Source organism: Capra hircus, chromosome 11 (assembly GCF_001704415.2).
Source record: "Capra hircus breed San Clemente chromosome 11, ASM170441v1, whole genome shotgun sequence".
NCBI classification, from domain to species: domain Eukaryota; kingdom Metazoa; phylum Chordata; class Mammalia; order Artiodactyla; family Bovidae; genus Capra; species Capra hircus.
Window position 1 is genome coordinate 34,002,922 of NC_030818.1, and position 24,242 is coordinate 34,027,163.

Here is a 24,242-nt window from a genome sequence, read left to right on the forward strand (position 1 = left end):
CAAAAAAAAAAAAAAAAAGGCACCATACTTTTATTCATTAATTTCACCAAAATTCAATATTATATATATATATATATTTTTTTTTAAGTTAGGAGAGGGCTTGCAATAGTTAATGAGTTAAGGTTTAGACCATATTTTAGGCTAATGTGTTACTCTGAATTTGTAATATAAAAGTTCAGGATCAAGTTTTGATATAGCAAGAAGAAAATGAGCCTTGAGTGCTTTGACCAAATTCTTGCCATGAATCGCAGAATATCCCTGTAACAGAAGGTTGAGTGAAAACATTACTACTTCTACCTTGGGTCTTGTTTCTTACTGGTTGCAGAAGAGTTTATTGAAAGAGAGAGCTGAAAGAACACAAGAGAGAGGTAAGCCAGGCCAAGGAAGCTAATGGCCAAGGAGGGCTGGGGTGTACAGCTTTTAAGGCAAGGTTTTTTGCATAATCCAGGTGGTTGTTGATTGACAGTCTTAATTAACAGCAGCTGCCAGTTATACAATAAGAGGCCCTATTGAGCAAGCCCTGCCCATAATTCAGTCAGTTATAATTAGATGTATGTATCCATAGAATATTTATGAACATTTTAATAAGCCCAATGGCTGCCAGAGGTTATCTAAGGACAAGATAATGTGAGACATGCACATGTGCCTCCACTTGGGCTAGTGGGGGATTTTTCCAGGCCCATGACCATTTTGGAGGACTGATGGGGGTCTGTTTTGGGCTGGTTGGTAAATAGCAGGATTAGGAGGCTATTGACTATTCAGCCCATGGGGCTGCCTGTCATATGCGCATAGCTAACTTCCTATCTAACAGAACTTTTTTTGTTTGTACTAGAACTGGCTATTAGGGTCCAGAGCAGGAATCAAAGTGACTCTGATATTTGATAGTAATGTGGCAGCAATTATGGAGAAGGAAATGGTGACTCACTCCAGTATTCTTGCCTGGAGAATCCCGTGGACAGAGGAGCCTGGTGGGCTGCTGTCCATAGGGTAGCATAGAGTCGGACTCGACTGAAGTGATTTAGCAGCAGAGGGAACAGCAGTGGCAACAATTTGATCCAAATCCCCTTATAAAACCCACTCAGAAATGGAAGATCCATGTGTGTCCACAATCAAATTGCACTCAATTCTCAGTAACTTTGAGGAGAGTTTTCTTTAACTGTGGGCTTCCATAATAGTTCAGTTGGTAAAGAATCCACCTGCAATGCAGGAGGCCCCAGTTCAATTCCTGGGTCTGGGAGATCCACTGGAGAAGGGATAGGGTATCCACTCTAGTATTTTTGGGTTTCCCTTGTGACTCAGCTGGTAAAGAATCTGCCTGCAATGCAGGAGACCTGGGTTCGATCCCTGGGTTGGGAAGATCCCCTGAAGAAGGGAAAGGCTACCAACTCCAGTATTCTGGCCTAGAGAATTCCATGGGCTGTATAGTACATGGGGTCACCAAGAGTTGGACATGACTGAGCAACTTTCACTTTCACTTTTCCTTAACTGCCTATCTCACATGGCAAATCTATGAGCCTCTACTCCATAGCTGAGAATAGGGACAGTATTCCCCTACTCCTTGGATGATACCGCCTCATTATGAGGGTACTGAGTGAGTATAGTAGCCTTCTCAGCTTACATCTCTGAATATGGAAGTTTTGCCCAATAAATGAGTTGAGGAAAGGCCAATAAAGACTAGAAAAATCTCAGCCTGGAGTAAATCCTCTGCTAGGTGTGGAAAGGGTGTGTTGAGGAAGGAAGCCCCTAAGTTGTTTCAACACTCACCAGGAGTTTAGCCTCTGCTGTTTGGGGGTGGAGTGGAGAAGAGAAATTCAAGTGGCCTGCCCCTTATGTTGAAATACCATATCTTTGACTGAGAGGTAAAGGGAGAGGGAAACCCTATTTTTACTGGTCATACTGCCTAGATTGACATTTCTATTATCATACTTTATTATTATTTTTTTAACAGTCAAGCCTTACTACTTTAATAGAGATAAACATGCATATCAGTGGTTAGGGCATGAAACTGAGAAAGTAAGTCCAGATTCTAGCCTGCTGGTAAGCCTAAAAATGTTGTTGATGAGAAAAACTTGTCAGCGGGACCAGGCATGGTGTGGGCTGTGCTTCCCACAGAAGGGTGGGGAGAAGAGGAGAATGAGGGAACAGGTCACAGTCAAGTGCCATAGATTTGCAGTGTTCTTACCAAAATTTAGTAAATTTTCTAAAATAAATGTTTCTTAACTTTCTCTGTGTCATTAGAATAATTTTCAGAGTCTTTGAATTGTTATCTTTTTTATACTTTTTACCACTTGTCACCAGTGTTTCCCTAGGACTGGGTCTGCAAAGATACTCAAGTTTCTGCCATCCCAAACATCTAAATTTGATAAGAGCATTCTTAATACAGCCATTGGAGCAGATTCAGATTTTTGAGAGATAGTTGAGATATCAAGTTTATCAACCCACAAAAACTGAGCCAATCAAAGCAAATTATTTTATAGGTTCTCAAAACTTCAAAAAGAAATCTTGTTTAGTCCAATAGATAATTTTTTTGTGAGTCAATTTTGAACACTGCCAAAAATGGCAACCCACTCCAGTACTCTTGCCTGGAAAATCCCATGGATGGAAGACCCTGGTAGGCTACAGACCATGAGGTAGCAAAGAGTCGGACACGACTGAGCAACGTCACTTTCACTTTCAAGCATATTTATTTTGCTTAAAATTGTTGATATTAACCATATCCTTCCCTACATGCTAATTTTCTTAAATAAATTATGGTCTATAAAATTTATGAATTTAGTCTAAATTATCAACAAAACAGAAATCATGTATGTGCTATGTAACATACTCTTTGTGGACTGGAAAATACAGAACTCCCGCATTAGTCTTTGTCCTACCCCTATGATCTCAGTGACTTTGAATGGTTATTCTTTCAAGTTATACCCTTATCTGGAACTTGAGATTTGCCTAGATGATCTCCAGGTCAGTTGGAACTTTAACAGTCTTTGATTCTGTAAGATAATAGCCTGATATTCAAATAGAAATATTAAGGAGAAAGTTGGAGATAAGGGATTAGAAGCTTACTAAATGTTCAGAAGTAGAGCTTTATATTAAAAACCGATTGTTATTAATTTTTTTTTTAGAGAAACAAGAATAGATTTGCTTTTTGTAGAAAAACAAATGGAAAAAAGAAAATCATCAGAAAGACAGACACAAGTACAATGAAAAATCAGGACATTTGAAAGTCTTTGAACTTAAAGATAGTTTCAAGAAGGAAAACTGATCAAAATGGTCAAGAGACAATCCACAGCATATTTAGAAAAAAGGACTTTTGATCTAACAGTTTTGCAAAGCATATAGTGATTTTGAAGAGTGGGGAGATAAGTAGTAAGTTTGTCAGAAATAAAGGAAAAACTAAATAAGGAAGAAACTAAAACTTTGATTATATAAGAAACAGGGGTGATAAGACTGTCCTGGAGCTTTGATTACATATACATTTGCAAGCAGCTAGTAACTGCATCACTTGAAATAAGTTTAATAATCCTTTCCCTGAATTGTAAATGGAATACTTTTATTTTTCCTGAATTAACCTATTTTTTATGTTAGAGGGAACCTATTTATATAATTATTGGATTTGGTGTATAATTTATTTTTATCATGTTCATATTTTCATAGATAAATAGTATTTCTATCCTCTGTTTTATATATGACATCTTATTTTTGTTTTATGTAACTAGTTGTTATAATTTACAAATTTAGTTATGTTTGAATGACTATATTGTATAAAAGAAATCTTGACAAATCAATTTGATTAATTGTTCATCACTAGAAACAGGATATCCAAAACAATATCATGATTTTAAGAGAATATGCTACAGCCTACACAGTTTAATTTTTAAAATTATGTATGTACTTTTATTATTTTTTTCTCAGTCTTCCATTTCTCACTTTGGAATTTACTCACTTTGGAATTTCTCACTTTGGAATTTACCCATCTGCTGGTAGGCTGTATGTAACACTCCTACAATTTTCCTCAGCCGCTTTGTTGGCAAGATTTCCTCTAAATGCAAGTATTGATACAAAATTCCAAATTATTTCACTGATTTTTCTTCTTTTCTAGTGAGACATCATCTTACTGATATTGAGAACTTGTTCCATTTTAAGTAGCTTATTGAGAAGAAACTATATTCTTTTATGGTTATAATCTTTATATCTTTTTTTAACCTGGAGAAGAAATTTTGAAGGAAAGATCCAAACCCAGCCTTTAAGCATCTGAAGGGCTATCAGATGGACAGGAATACATACTTTTCAAAGGATAGAACTTGGACAAAGCAGTAGAAGCTGCAGTATTTTGACTCAGCATAGGGAGCTTTATGACAATGGAACAAATAGCCTCCAAAGAGAGCAAACTCTCCCTAAGTGATGCTGAGGGGATCAAACATCCTCAAGAAGAAATCACTGGACTAGCAAGAGGCTATATCAGACATATAAAATTTGCAATTAAAAGTCACTTTAGAAACACATAGCTTCTTACATTTATGAATGAGCTAAAGTGAAATGCCCATGATCATTCATCATAATGAACCCTAATTTAACTGATTATTATATTCACCTGCATTTTGTTGTGTGCTTGTGTGTGTGCAGTGGAGGCATGCTTGTTGGTAAGCTACAATTTACTGACTCATCCCAAGACGACATAATTGGAATTTCTGTGGATGGGTATGGAAATGTAGTTTCCAAAAATCCACTAAGTTTGGCAACTGCTGATATTGCTAAGGATACCAGGTTCTCAGTCACATCTTCTTTTAACCATTTGGCATTGGTTAAGTCCCTTCCACTTTTTTCTTTAAAACAGTAATCAGTGAAATTTGTGATCTATTCAAGACTCTTGAGAGTCCCTTGGACTGCAAGGAGATCCAACCAGTCCATCCTAAAGGAAATCAGTCCTGAGGGTTCACTGGAAGGACTGATGTTGAAGCTGAAACTCCAATATTTTGGCCACCTGATGCAAAAAGCTTACTCATCTGAAAAGACCCTCATGCTGGGAAAGATTGAAGGCAGGAGAAGGGGATGACAGAGGATAAGATGGTTGGATGGCATCACCAACTCAATGGTCATGAATTTGGGTAAACTCTGGGAGTTGGTGATGGACAGTGAGGCCTGGTGTGCTGCAGTCCATGGGGTCGCAAAAATCAGACATGACTGAGCGACTGAACTGAACTGAGCAATGTTATTTTTGGAATCCCAGGTGGCTCAGTGGTAAAGAATTCATCTGCCAATACAGGAGACATGGGTTCATCCCTTGGTTGGAAAGATCCCCTGGAGGAGGAAATGGCAACCAACTTGAATATTCTTGCCTGGGAAATCCCATGGATGGAGGATCCTGGTAGGCACAGTTCATAGGGTTGAAAAGAGTCAGAAATGACTGAGCACAGTTATTTTAAACTGGATCAACATAGGTTGTCCAGTTAGGCTGTGTTCAACTTTAATTATAAACTGTTCTGTGAAATATAGAACTTAACAAGAAATTATCCTAATATGAGACTAAACAAATGTGGGTGAGGCCAGGAAACCACTCTAAAAATAAATAAAATTAAATCTAAACATACACTAATCTAAGAGTTGTTAACAGATACAGAGAAGTAGATTACTGATTTATGTCTATTTTTTTGCTGGTTCCTACAATTTTTTTGCTATCCCTTTCATAGCTGCTGCTTTCTGCTGTCTTCTAAGACTTGTTATTTTTGTTATAATCAACTCCCAAGTATCCTTTACCAATATCACCTGCAGGCTCTAAAGCCATGAACTTTTTGAAGAGAGAGATTCTAATTTGTGAGTGTCCTGTATGAGAGGTCATGCTAGAAGCTGGTTAAAGTATAGCAGAATTGGTTTGATAGTGGTGACTTCATAGGAAGTTGGATGAACTACATTCTAGATGTGTAGTTTCTCTATATTAAGTTAAATATGTTTCATTCAATTATTTGATGAGGTGATCATTTTGTAATGCTGCTTTTAACAAAACGTCATTTGACACCACTAAATCTTCCTTCTATGTCTTTCTTTTTAAGTCATATCTTACTCATCCATTTATGTTAAGCTAGTTTATTTATCTGTGTGTAAACACTTACATAAATCTCTTCCTGTGTAGCCTTAAAAGTCTAAATTGTTTCTTTGATCTCTAGTTTTCTCATGTACAAAATGACTGAATTTTACTTCTTGTCCAGGGAACCTTTATCCTCTCTAATTTGACATTCTCTTGAAATAACTTGCTCAAGCAAAAAAATGAGCTTATGTTTATAACTCAGTCATTGGTAAGGGCCTAAGTGAGGAATACAAACACAGCACATTCTCTTAAGATCTTTAGAATGAAAAGTCTTAAATTCACACAATTCCAGTGAAATTCATTTATGTTTTATACTTATTTAGCATATGTGTTATCTGCTATTAACAATTCACTTTGAGTTTTAGGACTGTTACATAGATAGACGGATAAATGCCTTCCCCATCTAGATAAAGTTAACCAATCTTCTGGTATAGCTAGGACCAACGTCATATGTCCTTATTATTTTTAAATTATCTAGATTCCCCTTAACTTTCTAGTTGAAAAACTTTGTATGGTGTCCATTTTTTTAGTACATATATTTATTTTTATTGGAGTATACTTGCTTTACAATGTTGTGTTATTTTCTGCTGTACAGGAAAGTTAATCAGTTGTATATATACATATATTTATTGAGTACATTTTGAATGTATCTCTAGCTTTATGTATTACTGCTTTGTCCCATGAGCTTTTAACTGATTGTTAGTTTTTATACTATGTCAAAGAGAGCCACTTACCCATTTGACATTGCCTGTCAGTCAATCCTTATGAAGCTGTAAACAGTGTGGAAAATGTCATTGTTCACCAAGTTGAAAAAACAATGTTAAATTTTTCATCAGAAATTTTTAGAGCAACAATAACCAACAGAGACAAGGTTGGAAAACACAAATGTGCACAAGTTGGAATAACATATATGTATAGTTGATGTATTTTTATCTTAAGAAGATTAAATTTTCTGTTGTTAGTATATAGGTGGAGCAGTCAAAAATATTATAAATAAGAGAAATGTGAGTATTCTCTGTAATTTATTTTTTAAATTATTTATTTATTTGGCTATGCAAGATCTTTTACTTGCAGCATATGAACTGTTAGTTGTGGCATATGGGATCTAGGTCTTTGACCACGGATATAACCCAGGCTAGGAGTGTGGAGTCTTAGCCACTGGACCACCGAGGAAATCCAGTCTCTATAATTTAAAGTGTAAAATCAACCCAAAATAAACTAAAGCAGACATATGCAAATTGCTTGAAGAAACAGTAATCCCAATATCAATTTAAGTATATTAAATTATTCAAATACAGAAATAAATCAAGGGGGGAAATGACCCATGATCATATAGCATCTGTGGATGGACTAAAAAGATGTACTGGTAGTGCCTTCAGCTGATGAACTGGGAGTGATACAGCCCTTTGACAAAGACTCCATATGATAAGACTATTGTGAACAAGCCTGATTCTGAAATGTAGTCTTATCCTAAATAGGTTTCTACACTGTGAAACTAGTCTGATTATTCCAAAAACTATCTCCCATTTTTGGTGATAATTCTTATAGAAAAATAACATGACGTTATGGAAAATACAGGATTGTCAGCTGGGTGGCATATTTTGAATATTATGAGATTTACTCATAACATTTAATAATTTGGCTTCATGAACTAATACATTAGTCTTATGATGTGGTATTTTACTAACAAAAGTCAAGTTTTTGAACATGTAAGACTGACCTGGGAAATGATAAATTCCCCAAGGTCTATGTGGAGAAGGAAATGGCAACCCACTCCAATACTCTTGCCTGGAAAATCCCATGGATTGAAGAGCCTGGTAGGCTGCCGTCTATGGGGCTGCGAAGAGTCGGACATGATTGAAGAGAGTTAGCAGCAGCAGCAGCAGCCAAGGTCTATGAGATATCTTAAGAGATCTTTTAATATTCTTTCCCTTAGGAAAGGAGAACATAACTATAAACATCTGATTCAGAATTTTAATTTCCATATTTCTATATCAAAAAAAAGCAAGTGCTTTCAAATTCACAAATACTTTGATTCAAGATCTAGCATATTTATTATTTTATCTTGTGCATCCTTATTTATGAGGGCAGTGACCTTCCTGAATAAAACTATATTCTTCATATAACTCAGCATCAGTTCTAAAAATTTTACTATTTGTATTTTAATTACACATATATTTAAAGCTATACAAGTATACACTTCAAAAGTGTTTAATTTTGAAGGGGTCATTTTGTCCTTAATCTTATAGTCACAATTAGGGATATTTTTCATTACAGTTGATGCATAACTTTAGTGTTTCTTAAATTCATATCTTATTATGATAAATTCTGTTAGTTGGTATGTGTGTGTGTAAAATATCTTTCTTTTACACTCACTTCTAAAGAAAATCTGATTGGACAGACTTTCTTCCAGTCTGGATAAAGACTTTCAGCTAGTCCCTCATCATACTTCCAAATTTGAAGTTATTTAATTGTCTTCTAAGACAGAAGGCAGTGTTTCATTGTTTCATTGAGAGGTTAGCAGTCAATCTTACTAAGCTACTGAAGGTAGTATATCCTTTCCTTTTGTTTGAAAAATGATAATCTTAACATTTTCTGTGTCTTTTCTTCAGTACATTTATACTTTTGTGCCTAGTTGTGATTTTCTTTGCATTTGTAGCAATTGTTGAATATATGGCTGGATACCTTTCATCAGTTTTGAAAAATTACCACCTATGATCTCTTCAAGTATTTCTTATGTTACCAACCTTTTTAATCCACACTGGCTACTTCACTTAAAGCTAATATAGAGCAATTAAATCTCTTATTAATTGTATATTATCTTCAATGAAACCCAATCTTATGTTTGCTCAATATCAGATACTATACTTTAAATTCAAATTTCCCTTTGCTTCTTTTTTGAAAGTTTCCATCTTCTGCTGAAATAATAATGCATTTTATTTCCTAGAACAGAGTTGGCAATATTTTTTATATAAAGAGCAAGATAATAAATGTTTTAGTCTCTGTGGGCTATGTACGGCCCTGTCCCATAATTGTCTTTGTGTTTCTGTCATTATTGCTACTGTTGTGTCTTTGTTTTTTACAAACCTTTAAATGAGCAAAAATTATTTAGCTCACAGACTGTTTATGAATCACAGCTGGTTTAAAGTCCATGTCTTATAAGACTGTTGTCTGGATACATTATGATTTTTTACTTATTTATATTCTTTCTCTTGATTTTTAAAGTCAGATCACTTGGTCATATAAGTCAGATTATTTTTTATTGATGAATAAGTTTGATAGATAAAGAACAGAATGATATAATTTCATTCCAGATAAGATATAAATTTGTTTCAGGCATGTGGCTATAAGTCAATTAACAATCCTGGATTACCAGAATATAATTAGTTATCAAAATGATTTAAAATTGGTCTTTTGAATGATGTCAGCAAGATGGCCAAATAAGACATCCCTCTTTGTTCCCCACCCCACAACAACAATCCTTTATTCATACACAACACGTTGACACTGTGAGATCCAACACCATATACCAAGGAATCCAGGAGGAGTTTCACCCACTCATGCATCAGGCAGTAGGTGTACAGACTTTATTCACAGCTGTGAAACCTGCAGTAGTCTATAGTCTAGTTCCAGCCTGTCTCAGTGTGGTCCCAGGAGTCCCTGGAGAACACCGTTTCAAATAATAACCCACATATGAAAGGACTTTTGTAGAAATCTAAGAGACCAGAAGAAAAATTCCAGTATACCACCAAAGCAAAAATATTCAAGTTTAGATTTGTTTAAGAGAGTAAGAGGAACAGTTTGACTTCTTCCACATTATACCTCCCTCAAGGTATTTAGCAAAACTAAATGTCAAGAGACCTTTCTTAGCCCAAGATTTTTCACACTGGGGAAAGTGAGGCCTTGTGAGTGGGAGTTTGGAGTCCCAGTTGTGTGGGACACAGCCAAAGATGTCCTTTTCTCTCTTGCCCCATGTAGGGCATTAAGTCATGAGCTACAAGACTAGAGGTATGAAGAGGCTTGTAGAGCAGAAGATAATGATGCTCAGAGGGTAATTAAGGGAGACATATCTTATTAACCGTATTGCAGCCTCCATCAAGAAGCCCATAAATGAGCTGCTGGAAATGATTTGCCTTTAATTTCTCACAACTGGCCCATGGGCACCACCAGTGCTCTGCAAGCCAGATCCACACACCCCCAACTCTGTGGCTCTCTCCCTGTGCATGTCCTGATAGTGATAAAAGTAAACTTTGAAAGGTGTCTAGTGAGAACATGCAGAAAATTAATGCAAATATGTAGAAAAGAAAGAGACCACAAACTTAAACTTATACATTGTGATCAAAGTGGATACAAGAATAGTTCATTATACTAAATCAATAATGTGATATGCAGATTAATAGAGTGAATAAAAAATTGTATCATTTTTATCAGATGCAGAAAAAGTCAGCTGAAAAAACAGCATTCTTTTAGGATAAAAATCTTCAACAAAGTAGGAATAGAAGGAACATATATCAACCTAATAAAGGCCATGCACAAAAATCCTACAGTTAAGAGAGTTTGATAATGGAAGGTGGAAAGCTTTTCCTCTAAGGTAACAAGACAAGGATGTCCACTCTTACCACTCCTATTCAAATACTATTTGAAGTTCTAAACAGAGTAGTTTGGCAATAAAAGACATCTAAATCATAAAGGTAAGAAAAAAAGTATCTGTTTACAGATAATATGACCTTATTTATGGAAAGTCCCAGACTCCACCAAAAAATTATTAGAACTAACAAAAAACTTCAGTAGAGTTTCAGAATATTAAATCAACATATAGAAATTATTTATGTTTTCATATCCTAACAAGAAAATATCTGTAAAAGTAAAGATTTATGATACCATGAAAAACAATAGAATGTTGTTGTTCAGTCGTTAAGTCATATCCAACTATTTGCAGCCCCATGGACTGCAGCATTCCAGGTAACTTGTTAACAGGTTGACTTCACTATCTTCCACAGATTGCTCAGATTCGTGTCCATTGAGTTGGTGATGCTATGTAACCATCTCACTCCGCTCCCCCCTTCTCCTTTTGCCTTCAGTCTTTCCTGGCATCAGGGTCTTTTCCAGTGAGTCGGCTCTTCCCATCAGGTGGCTAAAGTAGTGAATCTTCAGTTTCACCTCAGTCCTTCCAATGGATACCCATGGTTAATTTCCTTGAGGATTGACTAATTTGATCTCCCTGCAGTCCACAGGGCTCTCAATAATCTTCTCCAGCACCACAATTTAAAAGCCTCAATTGTTCAGCATTCAGCTTTCTTTATGGTCCAAATTTCCCATCTATCCATACATTACTACTGGAAAAACTATCACTTTGATTAAATAGACCTTTGTTAGCAAAGTGATGTCTCTGCTTTTGAATACACTGTCTAGGTTTGTCATAGCAAGGAGAAAACATCTTTTAATTTCATGGCTGCAGTCACTGTCCTCAGTGATTTTTGAGACCAAGAAAATAAAATCTGTCACTGCTTCTACATTTTCCCCTTTTATTTGCCATGAAGTGGTGGGACAGGATGCCGTGATCTTAGTTTTTTTGAACGCTGAGGTTTAAGCCAGCTTTTTCACTCTTCTTTTTGACCCTCATCAGTAATTATTTAGTTCCTCTTCATTTTCTGCCATTAGAGTGGTATCATCATCTTTTCTGTTGAGCCACCAGTTTGAATCCACCTGCCAATGCAGGAGACACTTGTTAGATTCCTGGGTCACAAAGATTGCCTGAAGGAGGAAATGGAAACCCACTCCAGTATTCTTGCCTGGTAAACTCCCATGCATAGAGAAAACTAGCAGCTACAGTCCATTGTGTTGCACAGAGTAAAATCCAACTAAGCGACTAAGCACACACTGTGTGTATATGTATATGTGTGTATACATACTGCATTTATATGAACATAATGTAGTATTTTGTCACGAAAAAAAAGGAAATATATGTATATGTGTATATATGTGTATGTATATATGTATATGTGCACACACGTTTTGTCATGAGAAAAAAAAGGAATACTGACATTTGTGACAACTTGCATGAACCTTGAGGACATTACAAGAAGTGAAATAAGTAAGACAGTGAAAGATAAATACTTTGCAATCATACTTATATGCAGGATTTGTAAAAGCCTATTTCATAGAAACAGAGTAGAATGGAGGTTGCCCAGGGGGAGGGGTAAAAGAAATGGAAGATATGGGTAAAAAGTCTATAAACTTTCAGTTATAAGATGAATAAGTTCTGGGGATCTAATGTACAGCATGTTGACTCTAGTTAATAATACTATATTATATTGTTGAAAGTTGCTACAAGAGTAAGGCTTAAATGTGTTTGCCATAAACAAGGCAATTGTGCAGGGTGATGAAGGTGTTTATTGAGCCTACTATGCTAATTATTAGACTCCGAAATGCAGTACTTGGATGCAATCTCAAAAACGACAGAATGACCTCTGTTCGTTTTCAAGGCAAACAATTCAATATCACATAATCCAGTCTATGCCCCAACCAGTAATGCTGAAGAAGCTGAAGTTGAACGGTTATATGAAGACCTACAAGACCTTTTAGAACTAACACCCCAAAATGATGTCCTTTTCATTATAGGGGACTGGAATGCAAAAGTAGGAAGTCAAGAAACACCTGGAGTAACAGGCAAATTTGACCTTGGAATACAGAATGAAGCAGGGCAAAGGCTAATAGAATTTTGCCAAGAGAATGCACTGGCAATAGCAAACACCCTCTTCCAAAAACATAAGAGAAGACTCTACACAAGGACATCACCAGAAGGTCAACACTGAAATCAGATTGATTATATTCTTTGCAGCCAAAGATGGAGAAGCTATATACAGTCAGCAAAACCAACACCAGGAGCTGACTGTGGCTCAGATCATGACCACCGTATTGGCAAATTCAGGCTTAAATTGAAGAAAGTAGGGAAAACCACTAGACCAATCAGGTATGGCCTAAAGCAAATCCCTAATGATTATACAGTGGAAATGAGAAATAGATTTAAGGGACTAGATCTGATAGATAGAGTGCCTGATGAACTATGGATGGGGGTTCGTGACATTGTAGAGGAGACAGGGATCAAGACCATCCCCCTGGGAAAAAAATGCAAAAAAGCAAAATGGCTGTCTGAGGAGGTCTTACAAATAGCTGTGAAAAGAAGAGAAGTGAAAAGCAAAGGAGAAAAGGAAAGATATAAGCATGTGAATGCAGAGTTCCAAAGAATAGCAAGAAGAGATGAGAAAGCCTTACTCAGCGATCAATGCAATGAAACAGAGGAAAAGAACAGAATGGGAAAGACTAGAGATCTCTTTAAGAAAATTAGAGATATCAAGGGAACATTTCATGCTAAATAAAGGACAGAAATGGTCTGGACCTAACAGAAGCAGAAGATATTAAGAAGAGGTGGCAAGAATACACAGAAGAACTGTACAAAAATGATTTCATGAGTAAGATAATCACAATGGTGTGATCACTCACCTAGAGCCAGACATCCTGGAACGTGAAGGCAAGTGTGCCTTAGAAAGCATCACTACAAACAAAGCTAGTGGAGGTGATGGCATTCCAGTGGAGCTATTTCAAATCCTGAAAGATGATGCTGTGAAAGTGCTGCACTCAATATGCCAGCAAATTTGGAAAACTCAGCAGTGGCCACAAGACTGGAAAAGTCCATTTTCATTCCAATCCCAAAGAAAGGCAATGCCAAAGAATGCTCACACTAATGCATAATTGCACTCATCTCACATTCCAGTAAAGTAATGCTCAAAATTCTCCAAGCCAGGCTTCAGCAAAGTCAGAGGAACCAGAGATCAAATTGCCAACATCCGCTGGATCATTGAAAAATCGAGAGAGTTCCAGAAAAACATCTATTTCTGCTTTGTTGACTATGCCAAATCTTTGACTGTGTGGATCACAGTAAACTGTGGAAAACAATGAATGAGATGGGAATACCAGACCACCTGACCTGCCTCTTGAGAAACCTATATTCAGGTCAAGAAGCCACAGTTAGAACTGGACATGGAACAACAGACTGGTTCCAAATAGGAAAAGGAGTGCATCAACGCTGTACATTATCACCTTGATTATTTAACTTATATGCAGAGTACATCATGAGAAACACTGGGCTGGAAGAAACACAAGCTGGAATCCAGATTGCCAGGAGAAATATCAATAACCTCAGATATGCAGATGACACCACCCTTATGGCAGAAAGTGAAGAGGAACTCAAAAGCCCCCTGATGAAAGAGAATGAGAGTGAAAAAGTTGGCTTAAAGCTCAACATTCAGAAAACGAAGATCATGGCATCTGGTCCCATTACTTCGTGGGAAATAGATGGGGAAACAGTGGAAACAGTGGTAGACTTTATGTTTTTGGACTCCAAAATCACTGCAGATGGTGATTGCAGCCATGAAATTAAAAGACGCTTACTCCTTGGAAGGAAAGTTATAACTCACCTAGATAGCATATTCAAAGTAGAGACATCACTTTTCCAACAAAGGTCCGTCTAGTCAAGGCTATGGTTTTTTCCAGTGGTCATGTATGGATGTGAGAGTTGGACAGTGAAGAAAACTGAACGCCGAAGAATTGTTGCTTTTGAACTGTGGTGTTGGAGAAGACTCTTGAGAGTCCCTTGGACTGCAAGGAGATCCAACCAGTCCATTCTAAAGGAGATCACCCCTGGGTGTTCTTTGGAAGGACTGACGCTAAAGCTGAAACTCCAGTACTTTGGCCACCTCATGCGAAGAGTTGACTCATTGGAAAAGACTCTGATGCTGCGAGGGACTGATCACCCCTGGTGTTCTTTGGAAGGAATGATGCTAAAGCTGAAACTCCAGTACTTTGGCCACCTCATGAGAAGAGTTGACTAATTAGAAAAGACTCTGATGCTGGGAGGGACTAGGGGCAGGAGGAAAAGAGGACGACAGAGGATGAGATGGCTGGATGGCACCACCAATTCGATGGACATCAGTTTGACTGAACTCCGGGAGTTGGTGATGGACAGGCAGGCCTGGCGTGCTGCAATTCATGGGGTCACAAAGAGTCAGATATGACTGAGTGACTGAACTGAACTGACTGATTTAAATATATTAAATCATCATGTTGGACACCTTAAGCTTACACAATTTTATGTCAATTATATCTCAATAAAACTGGTAAAGAAAAACAGCAGATTGGTCCCTTCGAGAACAATTGTATGTCTAATTCACCTACATATGTAGTGTATAGTATTTTGTCATCCTAGATGAAAAGAGTCCCTTGGACTGCAGGGAGGAAATTAGTCCTGAATATTCATTGAAAGGACTGATGCTGTAGCTGAAACTCCAATACTTTGGCCACCTGATGCAAAGAACAGACTCATTTGAAAAGACCCTGATGCTTGGAAAGATTGAAGGTGAGAGGAGAAGGGGATAAAAGAGGATGAGATGGTTGGATGGCATCACTGACTTGATGGACTTGAGTTTGAGAAAACTCTGGGAGTTGGTGTTGGACAGGAAGGCCTGGCATGCTGCAGTCCATGGGGTTGCAAAGACAGACATGACTGAGTGAATGAACTGAACTGAGATGAAAAGCTAGGGGACTTAACCTGTTACTTTTCTTCCCTTGATAGGGTCCAAACTCCAGTGTTTGTCTTCCAACCCAAGAGTCTGTCAGAATGTTTTGTTTCTCAGTATCTCAGGAATCTCTTCTAAAATTGACATATGTCCCTAAAGGAATAATGGCCCCATAAATTTCTCTCATTTCTTTGGATATTTGTTCTCTTGAACTTGCCCAAGTAATTAATTCTGCAGCACTTTCATAATGATAATTTCAAACAGATGTGCTTTTTTTTTTCCCCCCCTAAGACTTTCTGCTTATTGGTAGCAGAATATTTGGTCTGAATGTTTTATCTTTACATCAAGGAGTATTTTAAATTCACCTACATATCAAACAACTTAGATGAGTTCAAAGAAATAGCAAAAACATAATTCTTGTTTTACAAATTGTTATCGATGTATAAAGTAAAAATGGTGTCTTTTCGAATAGCTTGTTTATATTAAGACTAATGTAAGAACTGGGTATTTTTCTTTATATTCCAGTATGGTTTTATTTATTTATTTTTTCCCTCAATATCATGTTGTCCTCTTTAAAAGCACTCAAATATCCTCTTCCAGAAGTACCTAAGTTAAATTTTTTCTCATTCTTTTTATTGCTTCATACCAAAAAAAATATCAGTAGCCCTTTTTTTGCATGTGTTTTATTCTATGTAAAATAGTCTCATACAATTTGAAAAGTATTCTTAATACCAAAAATGTTGCAGTAAAATTGCACATTAAAACTATAAATTTGCACTGTAAAATTGCACAGTAAAACTGGCACGTTAGTGCCAGTGCTTTTAGAAAGAATTTATGAATATCTATAAAAATGAAACAATTACACATCTCTGGATGTAGCCTTAGCTTTCCAGAGATAATCTTTGTATTTTATCCGTTAATCCCCAGTTTTTTATCTCAGGATTACATAGAAATTTTGGAAATTTACATAGAAATTTTGGAAATTTACCAAATGGTGTGATATACTAGGGCTTCCCTAGTGGCTCAGACGGTAAAGCGTCTGTCTGCAGTGCAGGAAGCCTGGGTTCGATCCCTGGGTTGGGAAGATCTCCTGGAGAAGGAAATGGCAGCCCACTCCAGTATTCTTGCCTGGAAAATCCCATAGACAGAGGAGCCTGGTAAGTTACCGTCCATGGGGTCGCAAAGTGTTGGACACGACTGAGTGACTTCACTTTCACTTTCACTAGGCTTTGACTTATATGTAATGAAAGTATCTGAGAAGAAGAAATTTCCAGATCTTTTAATGTAGAGATTAAGCAAAAATGCATCTAATGGAAGAATTGATGATGTGTTTACCTGAGTACTGTTGGGCACCAAGATGTAAAAATGAACTCAGATACATTCATATAAAATGTGTTGTGTATTGTAAACTTGTGGCCATCATGGAAATGTAATTTGGGTGCCAGTCCACAGGAAGGCTCAAGGAAATCAGACCCAGAAGGGTGGGAACCAGAGACAGTTACCTCTGTAATTCTGAGAAGCTGCATCGTATTTGGTTCTCTCTCCTTCTCTCACTCTATCACTCATTGTCATCCTCATCTCTCCTTTCTAATGTGAATCTTCTCTTTTCTGTTCGCTTCTCACTCAGTCAACTCCCTATTTTATACTTAACATGGCTTTTGATTTCTCGTATATTTCTCTTTCTTGTGAATTTGGAATGCTTTTACAAAAGTTCAAGTCCAAAATCCACATTATCATTCTATTCGAAAACTTAAAAAAGACCAACTGCAATCTCATCATTCATTTCAGGTTTTTTGGGGAAATAAACTGATTGGTTCTCAACTAGGGAAATAATGTTCAGATCATAACTTAGGTGTTAACTTTGGTCTATCAGTCTTGCCTGAGGGATGGCAAACATTGGAAAATTAGGTAAATATTATTATGGCTACATGCTAGAGATTATGGGTACGATTGTCTGGTACCAGATGAGGTTAACTTTTAGAATAAAAGAGAGAGGGATGTAGCATCAGCTCTCTAATGCTGTATTCTAAGCTAAGTTAATAGGATTCTGTCTGGCTTTGCCCTCAGCATGTAGGTCAAGTTCACAAACTATTGGCCTGTGAGCTTAGTATGTCAGAGAATGCATTTACGCTGAACAGCTGAAGTATTTTGTTTTGTTTTATTTTGAATTTAATATCTGTATTTGTGGCATGCACTGCCTGAGTCTACACAAGCCATATATGCCAGCAGGTTGCTGTTATTGACTTGTTGAAATTTACAACCGCAATGTTAGAGTCCATAATATGTATGGAATTTGCCAAGGTTATTGTTATCCAGTTGTTGAAATACTTGGCCTATGGAGACATCCTTACAACTAGGCAGGAAGGATGCTTTCCCTTTAGATAATGTGAACTGAATATTATGATGGACTGTTTTAATATGCTATCTTATTTAATAATGACAGAAACTCTGAAGATATTTATTATTATCTGTATATGGGGATTAGGAATAGCAATTCTGGGCTTGAGTCCAAGTTCTCTTTCTTACCATCCATGTTTCCTTGGAAAGATACTTAAACTCTATTAGTCTTAATTTCCTCCTCTGTAAAATGGTGGTGATAATACCTGAAATATAGGTTTAATGTCAAAATTAAATGATAAAAGTGTTTAAAATTACTTACATGTAATAGATAATTAAGTATTCCCTTGTCTTTGGCACAGTGATTTTAGACAATACAAATTTAATTATTTGATGAATCATCTATCATCACCTCTACTCTTGAGCTGTGTGGTTACTACTTAAGTTAGGAAGATATTTCCATAATTTTTTTAAGCTTCTATAAACTTAGGACCAGTGATACAAATTTGAGTACTGACTGTATTAATCTACTTGTTGTATTAAAGAAGCTCTTTAGTCAGAGGAATAGTAGTGAAGTTACTTAAAATCATTTGGGTCAAGGGATTGTGGTTCTACAACATTGTTTATTTTCAGTGTTTGACCGTTCATGAAGGTCAGCACTGCCTTTTTTGAATTTGCTATTCTGTGTTAAAATTGTCACACTCTAACTGAATTATTTCAGTATCATATCAATAGATCCAGGACAATCCATAATACTTCTCTTTTCAAGTCATCTATTGGAGCATACAATTCATTCTCATATCATGACAGGTGTAAATAAGATTACCAGAAGCTATGTGTCCTAGTAGATGGTTTATTTTCTTGGGTGCATTCATCTTCTCTGGGAAATTCATTCCAACTTATCTTTGCATGAGAAACAGGTGGTTGTTTCAGGTCTTATTCCCTCCTAACGATCTTTTTTATTCACTTGTGTGTTTGACTTGTAGACATGGGAGATTTCATTTGAGGGGTTGGGTATGATTTTCTCCATCTGGAGCTTTAAGTGCTTGGGGCATATCAGGAGAAAAAAAAAAACTCTTGATGTAAGCCAGGGCCAGATGGCTTTATAAGATTTATATTTTAATCTGAAGATGATGGGAGGACATTGAAGGACTTTGAGCAGGTTAATGGGCTGACTTTGAATATTCCATATTTCCTAAGTGCCTCCCACACAGTCTTTTGTGAGTTTTACTTTGTTTATGTTTTTGAAAAGTTTTCTTGATCACAGTGTAAAAGATATGTTAGAGCAAAAATTGGAACTGTTGTAACTCTCAGTTCAGTTCAGTTCAGTTCAGTCGCTCAGTCGTGTCCAACTCTTTGCGACCCCATGTATCACAGGACGCCAGGCCTGCCTATCCATCACCAACTCCTGGAGTTCACTCAAACTTATGTCCATCAAGTTGGTGATGCCATCCAGCCATCTCATCTTCTGTCGTCCCCTTCTCCTCCTGCCCCCAATCCCTCCCAGCATCAGAGTCTTTTCCAATGAGTCAACTCTTTGCATGAGGTGGCCAAAGTACTAGAGTTTCAGCTTTAGCATCAGTCCTTCCAAAGAACACCCAGGGGTGATCTCCTTTAGAATGGACTGATTGGATCTCCTTGCAGTCCAAGGAACTCTCAAGAGTCTTCTCCAACACCTCAGTTCAAATGCATCAATTCTTCAGCACTCAGTTTTCTTCACTGTCCAACTCTCACATCCATACATGACCACTGGAAAAACCATAGCCTTGACTGGACGGACCTTTGTTGGCAAAGTAATGTCTCTACTTTTGAATATGCTATCTAGGTTGGTTGTAACTTTCCTTCCAAGGAGTAAGCATCTTTTAATTTCATGGCTGCAATCACCATCTGCAGTGATTTTGGAGCCCCCCAAAATAAAGTTGGCCATTGTTTCCCCATCTATTTCCCATGAAGTGATGGGACCAGATGCCATGATCTTCGTTTTCTGAATGTTGAGCTTTAAGCCAACTTTTTCACTCTCCTCTTTCACTTTCATCAAGAGGCTTTTGAGTTCCTCTTCACTTTCTGCCATAAGGGTGGTGTCATCTGAATATCTGAGGCTATTGATATTTCTCCCGGCAATCTTGATTCCAGCTTGTGCTTCTTCCAGCCCAGTGTTTCTCATGATGTACTCTGCATAGAAGTTAAATAAGCAGGATGACAGTATACAGCCTTGACATACTCCTTTTCCTATTTTGAACCAGTCTAGTGGGCCTGGTTTAAGAGCTGAAATAAAACCATGACAGAGATAATATGAAGGAAGGAAAATAATTTAAAAATAGGGGCAGAAAGAGAGGGGGAAAATCAGAGTCTCAACCATAATATTAACAGAGAAAAAGAAAGCACTTTGCAATCAGAGGGTGGTTTCAGTTTTATAAAATAGTGTTTTCAGCATATTCCTCTTTTTGTCTGTTCTCTGGCCCAATTCCTTTACCTTTTCAAATACCTTCCAAAAAAACTTTAATTATAGGGAAAATTGTATGGTACCAGAATTAAATATCAGATATTTTTTAGAACATAAATACCTGGCAATGGTAACATACCTATATCGTATCAACTAAAATATGGATTTTTACATTACAGATTTCCCAGATTGCATGCTGGTATGGTAGAGATATGGAAATTAGCATTATAAAGCTGAGAGTGGAGTTAAGACAATATATTCAAAGGAGAAAGTAATAGAGAAGGAGATAGGAAAACAGATGGGGGAAGCTCAAGGTCTCTTTTTCATTCACTTCTATATGTCCTATGTAAAGGAAACTATTTGTTCACCACTATCTATACAGATGTTGGTTTAGCAACTCTGAAGAAAGATCCTAGTTAAAATGTGTTCCTCACCAATCTGCTATGGTGGTCATATATTCCTATTCAAAATAGAGGCCATTGGGTTCAGTTGTTCAGTCATGTCTGATTCTTTGTGTCCCCATGGACTGCAGCACTTCATGCTTCCCTGTCCTTCACTCTCTCTCAGAGTTTGCTCAAACTCATGTACATTGAGTCAATGATGCCATCCAACCATCTCATCCCTTGTTGCCCACTTCTGCTCCTGGAGGTAACTGAAATGGTGGCACAATTACAAATAAATCTGTCTGTCTTATCTATCTAGGACATAGATCTATCTATCTTTCTTTCTATCTACCCATCTATCTTCATAATCTTGCCTCTCCCAGTACAGTTCTTTATCTCAGTAGTTCCAGGCTCATTGGTTTGGTAGGGCAATAACACAATTGCCCCAATCTCCACCCTTGCTATAAAGAATGAGGCATATACAGAGTAAAGCAGTTTAGACACCTAAAGTAGGAATGAACCTGGTGTTGCAAGGGTGTGTACAGAGACTTCTGTGGCTAGAGCATAATAAACAAAAGATTTTTTGGTGTGATTAGAGGCCAAAAGATAAACAGGAATCAGATAATATAAGGTCTCTTAAGACATAATAGAGAATTTAAATTTTATTTAGGTGCAAAATAAAGCTACTGGAGTATTATAAGCAGGGGAGGGAAATGATTTGATTGATATTTCATTTTGACTGGTGTTTGAGTAGAAACAAGAATAGAAGGGAGATCAAATAGGAGACTGGGAAAATTCCAAGGAAAAGATAATGATGGTTTTGACCAGGTTGGTTGTGATACAGATGGAGACAATTGGAGAAATTTTGGTAATGTTCTGGAGTTAGAGTCCACTGAACTTCTAAATAGTTCAAATGTGTGGACTATGGGAAAAAGAGAAATTAAGAATAGCTTAATTGGTCATCTATGTCTTTAGAAAGAACAATTTTATGGAAGTTGTAGAGACACAAGCTCAGCATGACTAGTTGAGGTGAGAATTAAAGATTGGAAAAAAGAAGCAGTGATGAGAAAGAACACTGAAAGGAATTTTTGTTGGAAAAAACAGGGAGATGGGATGGTTGCTGGAAAAACATAAGAGGTATTGGGAGGAGTTGTGTTTTTTTAGTTTGAGAGCTCCTATTTGAGTATTTGAGGCTTCCCACATGGCACAGTTGTAAAGAATCTTCCTGTCAATGCAGGAGACACAGGTTCAGTCCCTATGATCCAGGAAGATCCCCTGGAATAGAAAATGGCAACCCACTGTAGTATACTTACTTAGAAAGTTCCATGGACAGAGGAGCCTGGTGGGCTACAGTGCATGGGGTGACAAAGAATCAGACGCACTGAGCACACATGCACTCACTTATTTGAATACTCACAAAATATTGATGAAAATAATCGAATAGAGGTTAACTGAGGATATTGGGAACAGATGGAAGAATTTTTTTTATATAATTTTATTTAGTTTTTTTTTTTTTTTTTTTTGGCTGTGCTGGATCTTGTTGCTGCATGCAGGCTTTATATAGTTATAGCAAGTGAGGGACTACTTTCTCTTTTTTTAATTTAAATTATATTTTAAATAGAGGCTAATTACTTTATAATATTGTATTGGTTTTGCCATACATCAACATGAACCTGCCACAGGAGTACACGTGTTCCCCATCCTGAACTCCCCTCCCACCTTCCTCCCCATACCATCCCCTCTGGATCATCCCAGTGCACCAGCCCCAAGCATCCTGTATCTGTGGAGAAAAGGGAACCCTCTTACACTGTTGGTGGGAATGCACACTAGTACAGCCACTATGGAGCGACTACTTTCTAGTCATGGTCCACGTTCTTCTCATTGTTATGGCTAAGTAAAGAATTATTGAACGGTGAAAAATGTATTTGTGTTTGAATTTTTAAAATTTTTCTATTGAGACATTTTACCATGCTTTAAAGAAAATTATCACAGCATATCAAAAGTCAGTGATAAAATCAGTCTTGCTTTTTCAGAAATCACAAAGAGAGTAAGCCTTGCGTGCAGAACAACAAAGAGAGTAAGTTGGAAAGTTTTCTGTAAATCAAGTTCTTCTGTTCCCTCCTATATATGCAAATATTTTAATTTTATTGCATTCAGTTCATTTCAGTTGCTCAGTCGTGTCTGACTCTTTGCGACCCCATGAATTGCAGCACTCCAGGCCTCCCTGTTCATCACCATCTCCTGGAGTTCACTCAGACTCACGTCCATTGAGTCAGTGATGCCATCCAGCCGTCTCATCCTCGGTCGTCCCCTTCTCCTTCTGCCCCAGTCCCTCCCAGCATCAGAGTCTTTTCCAATGAGTCAACTCTTCTCATGAGGTGGCCAAAGTAGTGGAGTTTCAGCTTTAGCATCATTCCTTCCAAAGAGATCCCAGGGCTGATCTCCTTTAGAATGGACTGGTTGGATCTCCTTGCAGTCCAAGGGACTCTCAAGAGTCTTCTCCAACAGAAATATTTTGAGATAGTCCACCCCCTTTTCCTCTGCTTATCTTTTTTCAGTAGTATTGATTTTTGATTTTGTATGTATGACTATAAAATTGTTGGCTCATCATTTCATAGTATTTGTGGAAAAAAGTAAAGGAAAACTGAAGCATTGTTGTAAAGCAAGGTTTGACAGTCCTTTTTGGGGGGTGGTGGGGGGAGCTCTTAGAGTTTGGGAAAGAGAAATAAGCCATCATATCAGATATCAGAGGACGGTAGTTCTGCAGGTAGCAGTCCTGATCCAGACCTAACCACAGCTCAAGAAATCACAGTATTTGCACTTAATAATTTGGTGTTCTTTGTAGTAGATAATTACAGTGTTTGAGTGAGATTGAACTGAAGTCATCATTGATGCTTTAGGCAGTAATACAGAATTGCCTGAGAGGATATTTGCAGCTGGTTTCAAGAGAAGTGTGAACTCTACAGTTTCTTTTACCGTGTACAGAACTTGAACGTTTCAGTATTAGGTTATAATTGTGTTGAAATGTAAATCATAAATGCAGACTGGGTTACTCACCTTTCATCATTAGTTTGCAAAATATGTCTTGGATGTGTTTATGGTATAATTCCTTGATGCATACAGTTATGCTAAGATAGAGTCAGAGTCATCTGTGTGCATGCAGTGTACATTTTAAGTGGGCTTGCCTTAAATTTGTAATTCTATATACTCTGTGACTCTCTGGCAGTTTTATCTTTTAAATCCAGACTCTAGATCTAAATATTTAACCTGTGTGTTTAATTAGAAGTTTTATTTGACCTTCTAATTATGTTTGAAGGCAGATGGATAGAATACAAGGTTTTAGAAATGGACTCTTTTATTTAAACTGGAGAATGTGTGTGTGGCATGGAGATTTGCATAGGTAAATACTCAATTTCTGTTTTGGC